Source organism: Brachyhypopomus gauderio, unplaced genomic scaffold (genome assembly GCF_052324685.1).
Source record: "Brachyhypopomus gauderio isolate BG-103 unplaced genomic scaffold, BGAUD_0.2 sc60, whole genome shotgun sequence".
NCBI lineage: Eukaryota > Metazoa > Chordata > Actinopteri > Gymnotiformes > Hypopomidae > Brachyhypopomus > Brachyhypopomus gauderio.
The window spans coordinates 1-21,788 of NW_027506881.1; the positions used below are offsets into that span (position 1 = coordinate 1).

General features: G+C 51.2%; 1 long non-coding RNA gene across 1 annotated transcript; it reads left to right on the top strand.

Annotated features, from left to right (window-relative positions):
* Positions 1–17,825: 17,825 nt before the first annotated feature.
* On the top strand, positions 17,826–20,176 carry LOC143489207 (uncharacterized). Its single transcript, XR_013124604.1, has 4 exons — positions 17,826–17,889; positions 17,981–18,589; positions 19,841–19,897; positions 20,043–20,176. It is a non-coding gene; the product is annotated as an uncharacterized LOC143489207 (long non-coding RNA).
* Positions 20,177–21,788: the final 1,612 nt, after the last annotated feature.

Here is a 21,788-nt window from a genome sequence, read left to right on the forward strand (position 1 = left end):
CTCAACGTTTACGTAGCCTCACACATTCATAAACGAACAGGGGAAAGAGCTGTTCACTAACCAAAGGCCAAGGGGACAATGACAGTCATTCAACATCAGTTCATGTTTCTGAACCGCACAATACTTCAGCATCATAGAGGTGACTCTACCCCATAGAGTCCTTCACCATGTACACACACACACACACACACACACACACACACACATGCACACACACTTCCCAGCCACCACTTACATTTATTTCCCTTTGTTTAATTTTTTTAAATACTTGGCTGACTGTACGTACCAATTAGCCCGTACAAAAGAACCGAGGATTTAAACACAAGGATGGAGAAAGGAAGCCCTTCAGCTAAATTAGGGTGATCATATTTCCCACACAATATTGTAATGCTTTTACGATTGAGTGATGACAGTGGAACAAAAACGTCAAAGCACAGCAAAGTAAGACATGACCCTGGAGACCATGGAGACCCTGGAGACCATGGAGACCCTGGAGACCATGGAGACCCTGGAGACCCCTGGAGACCCTGGAGACCATGGAGACCCTGGAGACCCTGGAGACCATGGAGACCCTGGAGACCCTGGAGACCCTGGAGACCATGGAGACCATGGAGACCCTGGAGACCATGGAGACCCTGGAGACCCTGGAGACCCTGGAGATAGGTGAACACACCTATCAATTAGAGGTGTCAATTCCAGGTGCCGCGATTAAAAGTTCTCACCAGGATTGTGTTGATTCCACTAATTTTACCTGGATTGCACTAATTAGAAAATCTAGCAAGCTTGAGCAAAATCTTGGTGAGGACTTTTAATCGCGGAACCTGGAATTGACACCTCTAATTTCAAGACATCCTGTTGTGACTGCAGCGACAGAACCTTTTTGGGTGGGGTGTTGCCTCGGGACAGCGAGACCATGTGACCTCGAGACAGTGTTGCTATTTCCATGGTTACCATGCCAATCAGGTGTGTGTTGTAATGATGATGCAGCTTTATTTTGTTTTACGGCTTTATTATCTAAAATGAACTTTACTGCAGTAACGTAACAGAGTGTACGTGCAATTAAGTTTCACTAGGGTGACCAGATCTGAGATGGTGAAAAGAGGTGGTGGTGGTGGTGGTGGGGGGGGGGGGGGGGGGGGGGGGGGGGGGGGGGGCATATGGGAGTGGGACATTTTAGGCTACTTGGCCACTCCCCCTTCTCACTCCAGCAAACCCCACCCAGTAGGGCGGGGACTAGTTTGTGAATGAAACGCTTCTAGGAATTCTATGTAGGTTGTAGTAAAACAAAGTCCCGGACATTTGTGAGATTCTGCCTGTACACAAGTGAGGTTGTGTCTGGATAAGAGATGGCATCTGGTCACCCTAGTTTAACTGTTCCCTGTTTCAGTCACCTTGACTACTAAGAAAGTGAAAGGAACCCGTGAAAGAGCAGAGAGAGGTGAGCGCAACCCATAGGCTCCTCCCCCTTGTTCTGGGCGTTACCGTCAGTTATACACTGCAACACCAGCCAAATGTGCAAGTATTTGCCTGGAAATGATGGTGTGATTATGTATGATCAGAGGCGACAGCAGCACTCTGTGCTAACGACCCACACAACAGCGGGGATAATGCCAATACCCGTCCACAATGACGCCGCTCAATTACACAGTGGATCAGAGCCGCACTGACATCATGACAGGGCTCACTTTGAAATGCAAGCAGGTAGCATAATTCCAGCCAACCCACACGGGCATTAAACAGCCTTATCTCTCTCTCTCTCTCTCTCTCTCTCTCTCTCTCTCTCCCTCTGTCCATCTCTCTCCCTCTCTCTCTGTCCATCTCTGTCACTCTCTCCCTCTCTCTCTGTCCATCTCTCTCACTCTCTCACTCTCTCCCTCTCTCTCTCTGTCCATCTCTCTCACTCTCTCCCTCTCTCTCTGTCCATCTCTCTCACTCTCTCCCTCTCTCTCTCTGTCCATCTCTCTGTCACTCTCTCCCTCTGTCCATCTCTCTCCCTCTCTCTCTGTCCATCTCTCTCACACTCTCCCTCTCTCTCTCTGTCCATCTCTCTGTCACTCTCTCCCTCTCTCTCTCTGTCCATCTCTCTCTGTCCATCTCTTTCCCTCTCTCTCCCCCTCTCTCTCTCTCTCTCCCTCTCTCTCCTCTCTCTCTCTCTCTCTCTCTCTCTCTCTCTCTCTCTCTCTCTCTCTCCAGGTATGATCAAAGGTCCTTTGCGGTGCTGTGGTGATGCTCCCTTATGCCAGGGCTGTGCGCTGTATAAAAAAAACATCAAAACCCAGACAAAGAGGTGCAGCAGTGTGAGGAGAGGAAGCAGAAAAGGATGAAGGGATAAATAAATGAACGGATGGAATGACTTTGTCTTTACCTTGAGCACGCCGATAAAAGGCACAAAAGCAGTCCTCTGAAGACCATTTTTATACAGCTCTGAGAGAGACAGGGACAGAGAGAGAGAAAGAGAGAGAGAAAAGAGACAGGCGGTCAGGCTGGTTAGGATCAGCTACTCTCTTTCGCCTCCTCAAATGTCATTTTTCTCCTGTTATTGGCAAATAAAGTGTCTATTGGTGAAGTAAAGCAGGAGAGAGGCGGGACAAAAGGGATGAGGAGAGGCAGAAAATTGATTTCTGTGTGCAACACAGGAGAACAACAGCGGATGAAATTCATTACATGCCCTGACAATGAGCTCTGGAGAAGAAGTCTGTCTCCTTCAGCACAGACAACGGGCCAACATCACAGTGAATGGAGACTTCAATTAGCCCTACAGGCATCACAAACCCTGATAACACACACACACACACACACACACACTCCCACACACACACACAAACACGCACACACACAAACACGCACACACACAAACACGCACACACACAAACATGCACACACACAAACATGCACACACACAAACACGCACACACTCTCACGCACACACACAAACACGCACACACACAAACACGCACACACACAAACATGCACACACACTCCCGCGCGCACACAAACACGCACACACACACACACTCCCGTGCGCACACAAACACGCACACACTCTCCCGCACACACACAAACACGCACACACACAAACATGCACACACACTCCCGCGCGCACACAAACACGCACACACACACACACTCCCGTGCGCACACAAACACGCACACACTCTCCCGCACACAGACAAACACACACACACACTTCCGTGCACACACAAACACACACACACACACACTCTCCCATGCACACACAAACACGCATACACACTCCTGCACACACACAAACACACACACACTCCCGTGCATGTACGAAGGTACACACAGAGTAAGGTCCCAGCAGCTCCAGGGCTCGGCTGACCCTCTGAGCTTTGATTCTTGGACGTGTCGTCTATTTCCACACATGGCGACAGTATTTTTGTCTCGCCTGTTATATCTGGTAGACGTCCTGCTCATGGAGTCCCATTATAAGACATTATAAAGTCTTTTGGTTCGTCTGAGACCTCGGTGCAAGTGACACAGCCTACAGCAATAGTGCCTGTCTAGTGGAAAAGAGCCGTGGGGACCACCTGTGAGAGGTTATGATGAGACACAACAGAAACGAGACAGAAACGAGACAGAAATGAGACAGCCATGAGCAGCAGAGTCCTCCTGTACCACCCCACCTCCCCTCCCTCGCTCCCTCCCAGCTGTGCAGACAGCGAGGCCACGTCATCGCCGGGCGGTTTGGGAGCTGCGGGCGGGGCTCACTCTCACCCTCACGCCCTCACGCCCACCTCTCACCATCTTGTCCATTCGCCCTCACTCCCTCTCACCCTTTTACCCTCCTCACTCCCTCTCACCCTCTCACCCGCACGCCGTCAGCTCACCCTCACGCCCTCCTCTCACCTTCTTGTCCACTTGCTCTCACTCCCCCTCACTCTCCTCACTCCCTCTCATCCTCTCACCCTCCTCACTCACTCTCTCCCTCACTCTCTCTCATCCTCCTCACTCACTCTCTCCCTCCTCACTCCCTCTCACCCTCCTCACTCCCTCTCAACCTCCTCTCTCCCTCTCACCCTCCTCACTCACTCTCTCCCTCACTCTCTCTCATCCTCCTCACTCCCTCTCACCCTCCTCACTCCCTCTCACCCTCCTCACTCCCTCTCACCCTCCTCTCTCCCTCTCATCCTCCTCACTCACTCTCTCCCTCACTCTCTCTCATCCTCCTCACTCCCTCTCACCCTCCTCACTCACTCTCTCCCTCCTCACTCCCTCTCACCCTCCTCACTCCCTCTCACCCTCCTCACTCCCTCTCATCCTCTCACCCTCCTCACTCACTCTCTCCCTCACTCTCTCTCATCCTCCTCACTCACTCTCTCCCTCCTCACTCCCTCTCACCCTCCTCACTCCCTCTCACCCTCCTCACTCCCTCTCATCCTCTCACCCTCCTCACTCACTCTCTCCCTCACTCTCTTTCATCCTCCTCACTCCCTCTCACCCTCCTCACTCACTCTCTCCCTCCTCACTCCCTCTCACCCTCCTCACTCCCTCTCACCCTCCTCACTCACTCTTTCCCTCCTCACTCCCTCTCACTCTCCTCACTCTCTCTCATCCTCCTCACTCCCTCTTATCCTCTCACCCTCCTCACCCTCCTTACTCACTCTCTCCCTCCTCACTCCCTCTCACCCTCCTCACTCCCTCTCACCCTCTCACCCCCTCTCATCCTCCTCACTCCCCCTCATCCTCTCACCCTCCTCACTCCCTCCTCACTCACTCTCTCCCTCCTTACTCTCTCTCACCCTCCTCTCACCCCTCACCCTCCTCACTCCCTCTCACCCTCCTCACTCCCTCTCACCTCCTCACCCTCCTCACTCCCTCTCACCCTCTCACCTCCTCACCCTCCTCACCCCCTCTCTCCCTCTCACCCTCCTCACTCCCTCTCACTCCCCTCACTCCCTCTCACCCTCCTCACTCCCTCTCACCCTCCTCACACACTCTCTCCCTCCTCACTCCCTCTCACCCTCCTCACTCTCTCTCATCCTCCTCACTCCCTCTCACCCTCCTCACTCCCTCTTATCCTCTCACCCTCCTCACCCTCCTTACTCACTCTCTCCTTCCTCACTCCCTCTCACCCTCCTCACTCCCTCTCACCCTCTCACCCTCTCACATCCTCCTCACTCCCCCTCATCCTCTCACCCTCCTCACTCCCTCCTCACTCACTCTCTCCCTCCTCACTCTCTCTCACCCTCCTCACTCCCTCTCACCCTCCTCACTCACTCTCTCCCTCCTCACTCCCTCTCACCCTCCTCACTCTCTCTCATCCTCCTCACTCCCTCTCACCCTCCTCACTCCCTCTTATCCTCTCACCCTCCTCACCCTCCTTACTCACTCTCACCCTCCTCACTCACTCTCTCCCTCCTCACTCCCTCTCACCCTCCTCACTCTCTCTCATCCTCCTCACTCCCTCTCACCCTCCTCACTCCCTCTCACCCTCTCACCCCCTCTCATCCTCCTCACTCCCCCTCATCCTCTCACCCTCCTCACTCCCTCCTCACTCACTCTCTCCCTCCTTACTCTCTCTCACCCTCCTCTCACCCCTCACCCTCCTCACTCCCTCTCACCCTCCTCACTCCCTCTCACCTCCTCACCCTCCTCACTCCCTCTCACCCTCTCACCTCCTCACCCTCCTCACCCCCTCTCTCCCTCTCACCCTCCTCACTCCCTCTCACTCCCCTCACTCCCTCTCACCCTCCTCACTCCCTCTCACCCTCCTCACACACTCTCTCCCTCCTCACTCCCTCTCACCCTCCTCACTCTCTCTCATCCTCCTCACTCCCTCTCACCCTCCTCACTCCCTCTTATCCTCTCACCCTCCTCATCCTCCTTACTCACTCTCTCCTTCCTCACTCCCTCTCACCCTCCTCACTCCCTCTCACCCTCTCACCCTCTCACATCCTCCTCACTCCCCCTCATCCTCTCACCCTCCTCACTCCCTCCTCACTCACTCTCTCCCTCCTCACTCTCTCTCACCCTCCTCACTCCCTCTCACCCTCCTCACTCACTCTCTCCCTCCTCACTCCCTCTCACCCTCCTCACTCTCTCTCATCCTCCTCACTCCCTCTCACCCTCCTCACTCCCTCTTATCCTCTCACCCTCCTCACCCTCCTTACTCACTCTCTCCTTCCTCACTCCCTCTCACCCTCTCACCCCCTCTCATCCTCCTCACTCCCCCTCATCCTCTCACCCTCCTCACTCCCTCCTCACTCACTCTCTCCCTCCTCACTCTCTCTCACCCTCCTCTCACCCCTCACCCTCCTCACTCCCTCTCACCTCCTCACCCTCCTCACTCCCTCTCACCCTCTCACCTCCTCACCCTCCTCACCCCCTCTCTCCCTCTCACCCTCCTCACTCCCTCTCACTCCCTCTCACTCCCTCTCATCCTCTCACCCTCCTCACTCACTCTCTCCCTCCTCTCTCTTTCACCCTCTCCACTCACTCTCACTCTCCTCTTGCACACCTTTCATGCCCACTTGCCTTTCCATTAGTTGTCTAATTAAAACTGCATAAGCTGGCTATTAAGTTTGAGCGATCGCTTTGTTCCTGTGCTCGGAGCGTCAGAAGAGCGTCTCTTTATGCCAGCCGTGATACACACTATGCAGCCAGGGACACTCCACGGCAGCGAGACATTACCCTGCATGCGGTGGGGAGGTCTGGATCTCTGTAACGTGGCTTGCGCCACGGAGCGAGAGGACGGACACAAGTGCTGAGAAGAGCGAGATTTATTCAGGGGAATACCGTAATCATCGTCGGATAGCCAGGCAGGGTCGATAACAGGAGGGCAGTCCGTAAAACAGGCAAAGACAGGCATCACAAGACAGGGGGCACGGAAAACAGGAGAAACACGAAAACGGTCAGGCACAGAGAACAGCGGTGGGATAAACACGATCACAAATGAATTCAAAATACCGGACAAAGGACAAGGGAGACTCAGGGGCTTTTATACACAGAACTAAACTAGGGACAGGTGATGACAATGACACAGGGGCGTGGTAACAAACGAGGGATCCATAAACTAACGAGCAGGGCGGGACAAACGGGCAAGAACACAGACACGAGGGAACCCAGAGTGACAGCTAGGAGAGGGGGCGTAGCCGCACGTGACAGAACCCCCCCTCAAAGCGTGCCACTCCGGGGCACGCAAGGGCAGACAGGACAGGGAACCAGACTAGGACAAGACAGGGAACCACGGAACACGGCGAGGGACAGGGACAGCAGACACGGGACGGACCGGAGGAACAGACCAGGGGAAAGCAGGGCACGGAGACCGGGGCACGGCAGGGACAGGGGGACCAGAGACGGGCCAGGAGCTGGGCTGGGGCATGGCGGTACACGGGACACATGGAGACCGGACAGGGCAAGGAGCAGGGCCGGACAGTACAGGACCGGGGACAGACACGGGAGTGGGGCCAGGGGACAAGGCGGAGGCAAACACAGAGGCAAAGACACCATGAACAACGGAGACAGGCACAGGCACAAGGTGGGTGACAACTTGGGGAACAGACATGGGGACAGGGACAGAGACGACACCACAGGAAACAGACACGGGAACAGGAACACAGACCTTGACAGACACAACCACGGGGACAGGGACCAAAACAAAACCAGGGATGGGACCAGGGAGCAAGGGGAACACGGGCAACGGAACATAGGAGGCAAAGGGCGGAGCAGGGGGAACACCAAGTCCATGCCCAACAGGGGGCAGCACAGTCTCTGGGGCGACAGGTGCGGCCGGGCGGCAGGCAGCGGGAACAGGAGCCGGCAGACAGGCAGCAGGAACTGGAGCCGGCAGACAGGCAGCAGGAACTGGAGCCGGCAGACAGGCAGCGGGGACAGGCAGGGTCCGCTGGCGGGCAGCGGGGACAGGCAGGGTCCGCTGGCGGGCAGCGGGGACAGGCAGGGTCCGCTGGCGGGCAGCGGGGACAGGCAGGGTCCGCTGGCGGGCAGCGGGAACGGGAGCCGGCGTGGACGACCTCTCCAGGGTCGCGGGGACAGGAACCGGCGTGGACGACCTCTCCAGGGTCGCGGGGACAGGAACCGGCGTGGACTGCTGACGGGCAGCGGGGACAGGAACCGGCGTGGACGACCTCTCCAGGGTCGCGGGGACAGGAACCGGCGTGGACTGCTGACGGGCAGCGGGGACAGGAACCGGCGTGGACTGCTGACGGGCAGCGGGGACAGGAACCGGCGTGGACTGCTGACGGGCAGCGGGGACAGGAACCGGCGTGGACTGCTGACGGGCAGCGGGGACAGGAACCGGCGTGGACTGCTGACGGGCAGCGGGGACAGGAACCGGCGTGGACGACCCCTCCAGGGTCGCGGGGACAGGAACCGGCGTGGACTGCTGACGGGCAGCGGGGACAGGAACCGGCGTGGACGACCCCTCCAGGGTCGCGGGGACAGGAACCGGCGTGGATGAGACACCCTCGGGGGGCGGAACCACCGGGCTGACGTCCTCAGGGGGCGGAACCACCGGGCTGACGTCCTCAGGGGGCGGAACCACCGGGCTGACGTCCTCAGGGGGCGGAACCACCGGGCTGACGTCCTCAGGGGGCGGAACCACCGGGCTGACGTCCTCAGGGGGCGGAACCACCGGGCTGACGTCCTCAGGGGGCGGAACCGCCATACTGACGTCCTCAGGGGGCGGAACCGCCATACTGACGTCCTCAGGGGGCGTGACCGCCATACTGACGTCCTCAGGGGGCGTGACCGCCATACTGACGTCCTCAGGGGGCGTGACCGCCATACTGACGTCATCGGGGGGCGTGACCGCCATACTGACGTCATCGGGGGGCGGGACCGCCATACTGACGTCATCGGGGGGCGGGACCGCCACACTGACGTCATCGGGGGGCGGGACCGCCATACTGACGTGGCTCGTACTCCCCCCCAAAAAATACTTGGGGTTGCCATGTGGAGTAGCCGGCAGGATCAGAGGCGGTGGGTCCTCCTCCTCAGGGTCCTGGGTGAGCCTGGCAGAACACACAGACACACAAGCTCCTCGGTTGCTCTCTCTGCTGCGGCTCCGCCTCCCTTGAGGCGCCGGGAGCTCACGGTGGTCAGAGAGAGTCAACCGAGGGTTAAGCGAAAACTTGTCTGTGCGCTCAGACCGTCTGCCCGCTGCTCGCACGACAGGAGGTTTTTCCCTGTCGTGTTCGCAAAACCGGGCAGACACACAGCGCTCAGATGGAGTCTCGTCGCGAAAGCCAGTAGAAAGAGACTGCGCTTTCTTTGGTCGGCGACGAGACTTCCTTGTACCCGCAGCGCCAGGGGTATTCCTGTCTCTAGTTTGTTCGCACTGAAATACCGGAGAGTCGAACTGGATTAAACCAGCCGACATCCATTCACAGTGTTTGAACTCACCAGAGTCTCGCTCTCTCGCTGTGTCCTTGAGAGGTCCGGTATTATGTAACGTGGCTTGCGCCACGGAGCGAGAGGACGGACACAAGTGCTGAGAAGAGCGAGATTTATTCAGGGGAATACCGTAATCATCGTCGGATAGCCAGGCAGGGTCGATAACAGGAGGGCAGTCCGTAAAACAGGCAAAGACAGGCATCACAAGACAGGGGGCACGGAAAACAGGAGAAACACGAAAACGGTCAGGCACAGAGAACAGCGGTGGGATAAACACGATCACAAATGAATTCAAAATACCGGACAAAGGACAAGGGAGACTCAGGGGCTTTTATACACAGAACTAAACTAGGGACAGGTGATGACAATGACACAGGGGCGTGGTAACAAACGAGGGATCCATAAACTAACGAGCAGGGCGGGACAAACGGGCAAGAACACAGACACGAGGGAACCCAGAGTGACAGCTAGGAGAGGGGGCGTAGCCGCACGTGACAATCTCCTTATGTCCCGCCAAGGCCCTCCACGTTAATGTAACATCACAGCCGTTGCAGAAACGCCAGCCGGCAGATTGACGGGGAGGAAGAAGTGTGCGGCCAAAAGATTAAAGAGGAGCTGAGTGCGGTCGCCGTGGGGACAGGGTGGCGGTGGTGTTTTATGATGAACGGCGTTTAAGCGAAGCGGCCTTTGATAGCGGCGGTGGAGAGAGGTTCCTGCAGAACAGCGGGTTGTAAACGGTACCAAACAAATGTAGCAGCGTATAGCGCTACAGTGTAGAGAGTAGAGTGTAGTGTAGAGTGTAGAGAGTAGTGTGTAGAGAGAGTAAAGGGTAGAGTGTAGAGAGTAGAGTAGAGAGAGTAGAGTAGAGAGAGTAAATGGTAGAGTGTAGAGAGTAGAGTAGAGAGAGTAGAGTGGAGAAAGTAAAGAGTAGAGTGTTGAGAGTAGAGTTTAGTGTGTAGAGTGTAGAATGTAGTGAATAGAGTGCATACTAGGGAGTAGAGTGTAGTGTGTAGATAGTAGAATGTAGTGTGTAGAGAGTAGAGTGTAGAGAGTAGAGTGTAGAGTAGTGTGTAGTGTGTAGACAGCAGAGAGTAGAGTGTAGAGAGTAAAGTGTAGAGTGCAGAATGGAGTGAGTAGTGTGTAGTGTAGAGTATAGAGAGGAGAGTGTAGAGTGTAGTGTGTAGAGAGTAGAATGTAGTGAGTAGAGAGTAGAGTGTAGAGAATAGAGTGCAGAGAGTAGAGTGTAGACAGTAGAATGTAGTGTGTAGAGAGTGGAGTGTAGAGGTACAGTGTAGAGAGTAGAGTGTAGAGTATAGAGAGAAGAGTGTAGAGTGTAGTGTGTAGAGAGTAGAATGTAGTGAGTAGAGAGTAGAGTGTAGAGAATATAGTGCAGAGAGTAGAGTGTAGAGTGTAGACAGTAGAATGTAGTGTGTAGAGAGTGGAGTGTAGAGGTACAGTGTAGAGAGTAGAGTGTAGTGTAGAGTGTAGAGAGTAGAGTATAGAGAGAAGAGTGTAGTGTGTAGAGAGTAGAATGTAGTGAGTAGAGAGTAGAGTGTAGAGAATATAGTGCAGAGAGTAGAGTGTAGAGTGTAGACAGTAGAATGTAGTGTGTAGAGAGTGGAGTGTAGAGGTACAGTGTAGAGAGTAGAGTGTAGTGTAGAGTGTAGAGAGTAGTGTGTAGAGAGTAGAGAGTAGAGTGAAGAAAGGGTAGAGAGTAGTGTAGAGTGTAGACAGTAGAGTGCAGAGTGTAGATAGTAGTGTGTAGTGAAGAGAGTAGAGTGTAGAGAGTATAGTGTAGAGAGTAGAGTGTAGAGAGTACACTGTAGAGAGTAGAGAGTATAGTGTATAGTGTAGAGTTCAGAGAGTAGTGTAGAGTGTATAGTAGAGTGTAGAGAGTAGAGTGTAGTGTGTAGTGAAGAGAGTAGAGTGTAGAGAGTAGAGTGTAGAGAGTACACTGTCGAGAGTAGAGAGTATAGTGTAGAGTGTAGAGTTCAGAGAGTAGTGTAGAGTGTAGAGTAGAGTGTAGAGAGTAGAGTGTAGTGTGTAAACAGTAGAATGTAGTGTGTAGAAGGTAGAGAGTAGAGTAGTGAATATGTGGAGTTTAGAGTGTAGTGTGTAGAGTGTAGTGTAGAGAATAGAGTGTAGTGTGTAGAGTGTAGTGTGTAGAGTGTAGTGTAGAGAGTAGAGAGTAGTGTAGAGTGTAGAGTAGAGTGTAGTGTGTAAAGAGTAGAATGTAGTGAGTAGAGTGTAGAGTATAGAGAGTAGAGCGTAGTGTAGAGTGTAGAGAGCGTAGTGTAGAGTGTAGAGTGTAGAGAGTAGAGAGTGTAGTGTAGAGTGTAGTGTAGAGAGTAGAGTGAAGAGTGTAGTGTGTAGGGTGTAGTGTAGAGAGTAGAGAGTAGTGTAGAGTGTAGAGAGTAGAGTGTAGTCTGTAAAGAGTAGAATGTAGTGAGTAGAGAGGTAGAGAGTAGAGTGTACAGATTAGAGTGTAGTGTAGAGAGTAGAGTGTAGTGTAGAGTATAGAGAGTAGAGCGTAGTGTAGAGTATAGAGAGTAGAGCGTAGTGTAGAGTGTAGAGTATAGAGAGTAGAGTGTAGTGTAGACTGTAAAGTGCTTCAAACTGTCCTCTGCTCCTCTCACACAAACTGATTCTGATTCTGATGAAGCCCCAGCCTGGCTGTAAAACACCTGAACTGAGGAGATCAAAGGTCAGTCCAGTAGAAGGACCACACCCCTCGTCTCATCTTCACCCTGGTGTCCTCCACTCCCTGCTCACACGGCGCACGGTTAGGGGAGGGCTCGCCACTCCGGCCCAGCTCCGGGTGAGGTGACTCGCCCCAGGAGGTGAAAAGGACAGCTGACTGGAACAAAGACCAGGGGCGGGGACACGCCAGAACACCTGCAGCGGGATTAAGAACACGAGAAGGCCGCAAGCTTCAGGAACACACTTGACTTTTATAGTAATAAAACACCTCCAGCAGAGGAGAGAGAGAGCAGGCCTAAGCAGAAGATCACAGAGAGGGTGGGTGAGGTCATGAGAGCCACGGAGGGGACTGAGTCAGCAGCTGGAGGCGTGCACGTTCACGATTCGTTTGCACATCGTACGCAGGGTAATCCACAAACACATGATCTTAAAATGAGATTAAAATGTCACCTTTTCATGGATTGAAAAACATACCTCTGCAATATGTACCCAACCTAATATAAGCCTAAAACCACATTGGCGGACTGGGTGGACTGGGCTTACTGGGCGTACTGGGTGGACTGGGTGTACTGGGTGTACTGGGCGGACTGGGCGGACTGGGCGTACTGGGTGGACTGGGTGGACTGGGCGGACTGGGCGGACTGGGCGTACTGGGTGTACTGGGCGGACTGAGCGGACTGGGCGGACTGGGTGGACTGGGCGGACTGGGCGTGCTGGGCGGACTGGGCGGACTGGGCGGACTGGGCGGACTGGGTGGACTGGGCGGACTGGGCGGACTGGGCGTACTGGGTGTACTGGGTGGACTGGGTGGACTGGGCGGACTGGGCGTACTGGGTGGACTGGGTGGACTGGGTAGGTGGTCTTCCTAATCCGTAGAATGCTCCTTACCTTCTTAGTGGCCGGTTGGATGAAGCCACCAGCACCACGCCACATGCAAACAAACCTTCAAAAAGCTGCTTCAGAAGCCTCGCATAAAATACGTCCACTACCTGAGGGAGGGAGAGAGGGAGGGAGGGAGAGAGGGAGGGAGGGAGAGAGAGAGGGAGGGAGAGAAAGGGGTTTTGTTATTTATCATATCTGAGAGTAAATCAATTCTGCACTGAAATGAATTCATCTTATTGCAAAAAATAATTCAGATGAACATTTATTTATAGAGCTTCCAATTAAATGAATCCTCTCTGGATTGATTGAGCCAAGAATGATCAGATCTTTCACAGATCAGTGCCAGGTACAGGGCTCTGGTGGAGGGACCTACAGCCACACAGACCCTCGGGTTGAGGGACCTACAGCCACAGACCCTCACGTGGAGGGACCTACAGCCACACAGACCCTCGGGTTGAGGGACCTACAGCCACACAGACCTTCACGTGGAGGGACCTACAGCCACAGACCCTCGGGTTGAGGGACCTACAGCCACAGACCCTCACGTGGAGGGACCTACAGCCACACAGACCCTCGGGTTGAGGGACCTACAGCCACAGACCCTCGGGTTGAGGGACCTACAGCCACAGACCCTCACGTGGAGGGACCTACAGCCACACAGACCCTCGGGTTGAGGGACCTACAGCCACACAGACCCTCACGTGGAGGGACCTACAGCCACAGACCCTCGGGTTGAGGGACCTACAGCCACAGACCCTCACGTGGAGGGACCTACAGCCACACAGACCCTCAGGTTGAGGGACCTACAGCCACAGACCCTCACGTGGAGGGACCTACAGCCACAGACCCTCACGTGGAGGGACCTACAGCCACACAGACCCTCGGGTGGAGGGACCTACATTCAGGCATGGTTCATGGCCTCAACCCAGGACGTGGGTTATGGGAGCAAACACAGATGGAGAGGCTGAAGATGAGCAAGCCCCACCCCCACCTGAGCACCTCCACCCAAAACACTGCCTTGAGCTAATTATCACGTTCCTGTTTGTGTGTGTGTGTGTGTGTGTGTGTGTGTGTGTGTGTGTGTGTGTGTGTGCACATGAGCAAATGAATACCAGGTGTTGTTACATTTCAAATCCTGAGCCTTGGCCAAGGTCTATTGACCACCATGCATGTACACGTACACACACACCCCCCTGCACTACACACACACACTCCTGTACACACACACACTCAAAGCCACTCCACCTGACAGTAAAATGGCCACTCGGAGCTGCAGCTTTCTGCCAGAGACAAGGACGAGGATCTTGAGGTGCTGCGCTGAGCTAATCACGCCAGGGCAGGCGCACAAAGCCCGAGAAACCAAATGATAAATAAATGAATACATAAATAAATAAATAAACAGAGCAACGTGAGGCCAAATCAGTGGAACAATGACAGCCAGATGGCCACACACACACACGCACACACACACACACAGATGCGCTTCCATTGTGCTCTTAAGGGCCTGGCATGGCCGTCCCTGAATCTCGGCGTGTGAGGATGGTGGTGGTGGTGGGGGTGTTCTTTCATTATCATCCTCATCATCGTCATTGTCGTTATTATCATTTAAGCGTTGCCTTTTTCACAGTAGAGAGCTGTCGCCTCACACACATCTGCAAAAACACAGGAGCCGCTGACCCTCCCCAAACAAAACGGCCCTTTAGTCAATAACTCACAATGAGATGCTCTCCTCTTCATCTCCTCGCTCACGTCTCTCTTTCTCTCTTCCAGCTCCACTCCTGCAACCTTTTCTGTTTAATGCGCTCTGACAACGAGCACTATATAAATATATATAAATATATATATATACACGTTTCTCCACGTCCCTGAGTGCAGTAGCGTGTTCTATATCTCATGGTGGCCTTCGGCCTACAGAACGTCTTTATTAGCATTTCACTTTGGTGCATCTTCCAAGGGAAGAATCAGGCCGTGATGTTCTGGGCCCCTGCGGCCCCTCCCAGCGGACGTGTTAAAGCACACACTCCACACAACCATACCGCAACATACGTTGTTGTTCTTACATTGAAGTGCTCTTCTTTTCTGCATACTAAACCTTCAGCCCTTAATCTCATCCCATTAGCATCGCACATGTTGGGTGCGCGTGTGCGTGCGAGGCCAGCATGTGTGTGTGTGTGTGTGTGTGTGTGTGTGTGTGTGTGTACCCTAGGTGGTGCTGCCTAAACTGGATCACATTTCTTTTAAGCACCTTCTTCTATGTCCTATTTCAAAGGAGTCATTTAATTATGACCTATTTATCTCTCCTGTACACAACAACACACACACACACTCACACACACGCACGCACGCACACGCACACAGGCAAGCAAGCACGCACGCACGCACACGAGCATGCATGCATACACACACACACACACACACACACACACACACACACACACGTGTGCACCAGGCCCTCTCTTGCTCGGCCCGTCTGATTGCCAGTTCTCGCAGAAGAAAGCGTCCCACACCACTCGGCCGTCGTCGAGGACGACCGCAAAAACAATGGCGCCGATATTCAAATAAGTATCCAATTACGGAAAGCAAAGAGTCACTTTTGTGCTGCGCGCACGGGTGCCAAATTACGCTCTTTTGATCTTAAACCTTTACTTACCCAAATCCAGAGATGAGCAATTTCTGCCTGAAGGCAGAGACAATGCGGGGAGCGTCTCCGCGCTTTCTCGCTCTGTCTGTCTGGCCACTTCTCTCAGTACCTCACATTCATTAGGGGAGTGAAGGCCACAAAGAGGGAGGCTACAAATTACTGATAATGACGCCAGACTAATGAAGAGAACGAAGAAATTTCATTAGCATTTAAGAGGCATGGATACATGTGACCCGCCGACATGCTCCATTACCCTTCACTTAAGGAAGCAAGAGGGGCCGGCTGAAACCCGATGCCTCATTTGCATGCCTAAGTGGCGGTGGCTCCTGATTGGTAAGGGCCCGTCAGGCTCCTCATTTATACGCGGCAAAACAAAACACGTGTTTGAGCGTTTCAATGCTAGCGCTAGGCTGAGGCCCACGAGCAGATTGAAGGCGAGCATACAGGGTGTGACGTCTGTGGGCGCCCGCACACACACACACACACACATACACACACACACACACACACACACAGGAATATCAGCTCTGAGGTAAACATTCAAATTTAAAAGGCACTAATGAAAAGAGGGCCCTTGATCCTGACAGATACAAAGAGCCTGAATGTGTGTGAGCCTGTGTGTGTGTGTGTGTGTGTGTGTGTGTGTGTGTGTGTGTGTGTGTGTGTGTGTGCGTGTGTGTGTGTGTGTGTGTGTGTGCGTGCGCTTGTATCAGAGGGTGTGTGCGCATACACGTGCTTGTGTGTATAGTTGTTTGATTATGGGAAATTTATACAAATCCTGTGTGTAAAAATCACAGAGCTAATGATGCCAGGGTATGTCAGTGCTGAAGCGCTGACCTCTCTACAAACAACTGCCCGTGGTAACCAGAACCTGCTACCCAGAGCTGCCGTTGTACCAGTGCGTGTGTAAGGCGTGTAATGGTCACATGACTAAGGCATGTCCATCCATGCCCGGTGAGGACAGGAGGACGACCTTTGAGACAGATGTCCAGCGTCTCGTACTAGCTACCCAACCGCTATGCCCAACTGTAGCAGTACCTTGACCATACCGCCTGTGTCTTCCACGTATCTCTTTCAGTTGAGAAATGTGACTAAATATTTTTAGTATTTTATATTCTAGTATAAGGCAGAACATAGCAACAAGCAGTAATAAACTATCAATCCTGACATCTGTTAATCAGCCTAACTGTAATATGTCTTGGACATGCTTTTTCAAGCAGGTTCTGAGCTCATTAGTTAATGAGGTTCTAAATATTGTTAATCAGTCTCTGCAACTAATAGAATTCCCTAATATTCTTAAAACTGCAGTGGTTAAACCACTATTAAAGAACAGAAATCGTGATCCCACAATTCTCAATAATTATCCACCTATATCTAACCTTCCTTTTCTTGGCAAAATCATTGAAAAAGTGGTGTCAACCCAGTTGAATGACTATGTTAAAACAAACCAAATAAATGAAACTTTTCAGTCTGGTGTCAGTGCCTCCACAGCACTGGATAAAGTCGTAAATGACCTGAGACTGAATAACCATGCAGGCAAACTGTTGATCATGAAATACTGGGCTCCCTCTGTTTGCAGCACTGTGTGTGTGTGTGTGTGTGTGTGTGTGTGTGTGTGTGTGTGTGTGTGTGTGTGTGTGTGTGTGTGTGTGTGCTTGTAAGTTGTGCACTCCACTAGATGGCTCCAAAACATACACAGTTTACACTGGCCACTGGAGTGTTTGCTTTACACTGGCCACTGGAGTGTGTGTGGTTTACACTGGACACTGGAGTGTGTGTGGATTACACTGGCCACTGGAGTGTGTGTGGATTACACTGGACACTGGAGTGTGTGTGGTTTACACTGGACACTGGAGTGTGTGTGGATTACACTGGACACTGGAGTGTGTGTGGTTTACACTGGACACTGGAGTGTGTGTGGTTTACACTGGACACTGGAGTGTGTGTGGTTTACACTGGACACTGGAGTGTATGTGGATTACACTGGCCACTGGAGTGTGTGTGGTTTACACTGGCCACTGGAGTGTGTGTGGTTTACACTGGCCACTGAAGACAGGCTCAATAGGAGTCACGGTTGTGTTTTAACGAATGGGAGCTGACTGCTTCTCCAGCCCCCACCAGCAATTATGATATTTACTACAATTAACTGATATTGATTATGATTAACTGATTATTATATTGATTATGATAATGATATTGACTGATTATGGATCTCTATCTCCTGCCAGACATGCCAGGAATACGTGAAGAAAAGTGCAAAGCTGTGGTTCCATTACTAAAGTCCAGACGCAGTATGAACGTGAAATTATTCTGCATGCGCTTTGCATTTCAATGTTGTTATTTCCATGCTAATGATTTAACAAATTGGCTTTGTGTTTTGAGTTCTTGATTTGCAGCACCTGTTGACACCCCCCCCCACCGCCCATGTCAAGACATCAGCATCTTCTCAAGCTCCTCCCCACACCGCCCACGTCCAGACCTCCACATCTTCTCAAGCTCCTCCCCCCACCGCCCACGTCCAGACCTCCACATCTTCTCAAGCTCCTCCCCCCACCGCCCACATCCAGACCTCCACATCTTCTCAAGCTCCTCCCCCCACCGCCCACGTCCAGACCTCCACATCTTCTCACTCACCCAGCCCCACCCTCCCACTCACCTGAAACTCATCCAGGCATAAGAGACAGGTTTCCATGCTGATTTCCATGGCAACAGGAAAGATGGGGTCGTACGTTATAATTTCGCCTAACCCTGCGCTTTGGCAGACTGTGTTTCAGCAAACATTCACAATCACGATGAAAAACATACAAGAGGAAATAAAGAGAGACGTCAACACGTGATTGGCTGCCTGACTCCCCAGTGGGCGTGCACACACGTATGTTCAGCACTGTCGGACTGACCCTTCACCCCACACCCAAACCCAGTCTGAAGAACCTATGTCCGTGTACGTCCAACATGAAGGAGATGGAGCCGTGTTTTCCTGCTGATCTTCACGTGAGAGTCTTTTCCCAGAACCTGGACACATAAGAGCCGATGTCAACAAACAGACTTACCAGCGCTAAACACTAAACATTTTTTCCATTTTTTTTATATAGCGACAAATAACAAATAGTCTCCTGGTCGTATTTCTATTCTTCTACATCTATCTCTCTATGTAATTATGGGCTGTAGTGCTGGAAAAATGTAGTGAAACAAATGTGTGAGCAGAGACATGGTTTTCTGATCTCACCAACATCACCATGGATGTAGCATCCACGAGGGGGCGTGGCTTTGTAGTTTCCTGTGAAAGAACAAACTTTAACTCTTCCTCCATCTTAAAGAACAAACTTTAACTCTTCCTCCATCTTAAAGAACAAACCTTAACTCTTCCTCCACCTTAAAGAACAAAATTTAACTCTTCATCCACCTTAAAGAACAAACCTTAACTCTTCCTCCACCTTAAAGAACAAACTTTAACTCTTCCTCCTCCTTAAAGAACAAACTTTAACTCTTCCTCCACCTTAAAGAACAAACTTTAACTCTTCCTCCACCTTAAAGAACAAACCTTAACTCTTCCTCCACCTTAAAGAACAAACTTTAACTCTTCCTCCACCTTAAAGAACAAACCTTAACTCTTCCTCCATCTTAAAGAACAAACTTTAACTCTTCCTCCACCTTAAAGAACAAACTTTAACTCTTCCCCCACCTTAAAGAACAAACCTTAACTCTTCCTCCACCTTAAAGAACAAACTTTAACTCTTCCTCCACCTTAAAAAACAAACTTTAACTCTTCCTCCACCTTAAAGAACAAACTTTAACTCTTCCTCCACCTTAAAAAACAAACCTTAACTCTTCCTCCTCCTTAAAGAACAAACCTTAACTCTTCCTCCACCTTAAAGAACAAACCTTAACTCTTCCTCCACCTTAAAGAACAAACTTTAACTCTTCCTCCACCTTAAAGAACAAACTTTAACTCTTCCTCCACCTTAAAGAACAAACTTTAACTCTTCCTCCTCCTTAAAGAACAAACTTTAACTCTTCCTCCTCCTTAAAGAACAAACCGTAACTCTTCCTCCAAGTATATCACTGTACCATGCCTTACTGAGCCTTATTAAGACAAACTAAAGATGACAACTCAAAAATGTTTCATTTATTAATAACAGAAAATATCACAGTTTCAGCCACACGTGGTTAACAGCTGTGCATTTCTACTGCTTTTAAATTCTAAAATGTCTTGTTCTGTATTTCTTCCACCAAACTTGGCAGGTCATGAAATCACATCTATAAAGTCCAGAAGCATGTGTACAGACGAGACACGACATGGTACCTACTCCATGCGGCCAGGGCCTGACGCTCCACACTGGGGGGGTGAACCTGGGTCTGAACCTGGCCACCATGTACTCCCACACAGACCAACTGCAAAGTAAGTTTGACCTAGAAAAATAACTACAGCCATCTCCCCATGCAGCTGTTCTAGTTGCCAGAGGACAGCCCTCTAGAACCCCAGAGCGCACCTTCTCACTGTAGTGGCCACAGGACCACATGGGCCCCTCTGGAGCTGATGACAGGCATGTCCCGCTGAGAACATCGTGCGCCCTGTAAGACCTGGTAAGTTTACTGATGACAGGCATGTCCCGCTGAGAACATTGTGCGCCCTGTAAGACCCGGTAAGTTTACTGATGACAGCCACCATATTTGTTATGTCCTGTCCCTCTGCAGACATTTAATCAATGAAAGAATCTGCACTAGGGAGTGATAACACTGTAAACAACAAAAGCTGCCCTCTCAGTTAAGGCAATAAGGGCAATAGTGTGCGTGAGGGGCAGAAAGAGAAGAAAAGTGCCTTTGTTGTGCTGATGAAAATGATATGTTATATATTTTATTATATATGTTATTATATGTTACATATAGTTGGCGAGTTTGTGCTCTCTGACCGTATGACCAGGAAATACTGCACGTACACTGCATTTATGTTCTGATTACGCTCAGGCTGTAGACAAGTGAGCAGAATGTTTTCCTTAAACACCACAGGTATCAAGTTATGGTGTGGATGGGTGCTTACGAGAACAGATCAGCTAGTAAACTAGTCACCCTTGATATGTAGGTTTTCAGGGGTTAAATGGAGCTACTGAGGTGTTTAGTTTAGTAGGGGACTCCTGTCTGAATACCGCACATCCTCACATTTTCAGAACAGAATTTTAGAGCTTTGTATATTTTGCTCTTTGTAGCATGTTTGAATTGGTTGTCTGTCTTTGATAGGGAACTTCTAAAGCGTGTTTTTATTCTTTTAATTGTTAGTTTTAAACAATATATAAAAGAAGTTACCACCCAGTATGTAAAAGAGAACAAGTGGTTCTGAGGAACACAGTTTTATCGAGGGAGCAGACTGCTCACTTATCAGCAAGATTGTCATGGCTGCACACAATACAGTTTGCTCAGGGTTGCAGCCATATTGAGCAGATGCCGTTCTGTGTTAAGGGAAATTATCTTTGTAAACTGTGACACTGGTAGAACCACAAAAAGTCTATGGTTGAAATTAATTTCCTTTACCACTCCTCCCTCCACTGTAACAATTACGCTACTGTGTCTGATATGTTGTGGTGGACTGCTTCAGTAACTATGTACAATTCAATGTTGGATTTTTTCGCATCTCTTACCCCTGAAGGATGGGGCAGTTTCATCTGTGTGTGGCACAACAATAGCTTCAGCGTCTCTGAAGATCAGAAAACAGAAATACAGCCAACGTGGGCCTGGTTTTGCTTTCAGGCTCTGTAGGGCTTTCCGTCTCTGAAAAGCCACTTTTTCTCCCACAGACGATCCGACTCATTCACTACTGTTTGGACAGAGTGGCAGTTTCAGCAAAAACAGCAGTTCTGTTTTATACAAGTTATATATGTGTTTATAGCTACTGCTGATTTAGAGGATGTTTAGAGGATCCTTCCACCACTGAAACCCCACCGCTCTTCAGCCATTATTTCAGCTTGATCTCAGCCTGCTGACTCTATTGTTAGCTTGCTTTTCGTGTGTCATCTGTTTACCCGTCTTTGTTGTGTAATGGAGGGATGGGCAGTTGTTTTTTCACTGACGGTGGTTGTTCACCCTCCCCTGCTTTTGCTCCTGAAGATGCTGACCTGAGCATACCCAAGTAGTGATCAGACATCAGACACTCCATCAGACACTCAACTGGACACTCCCATCAGACACTCCCATCAGA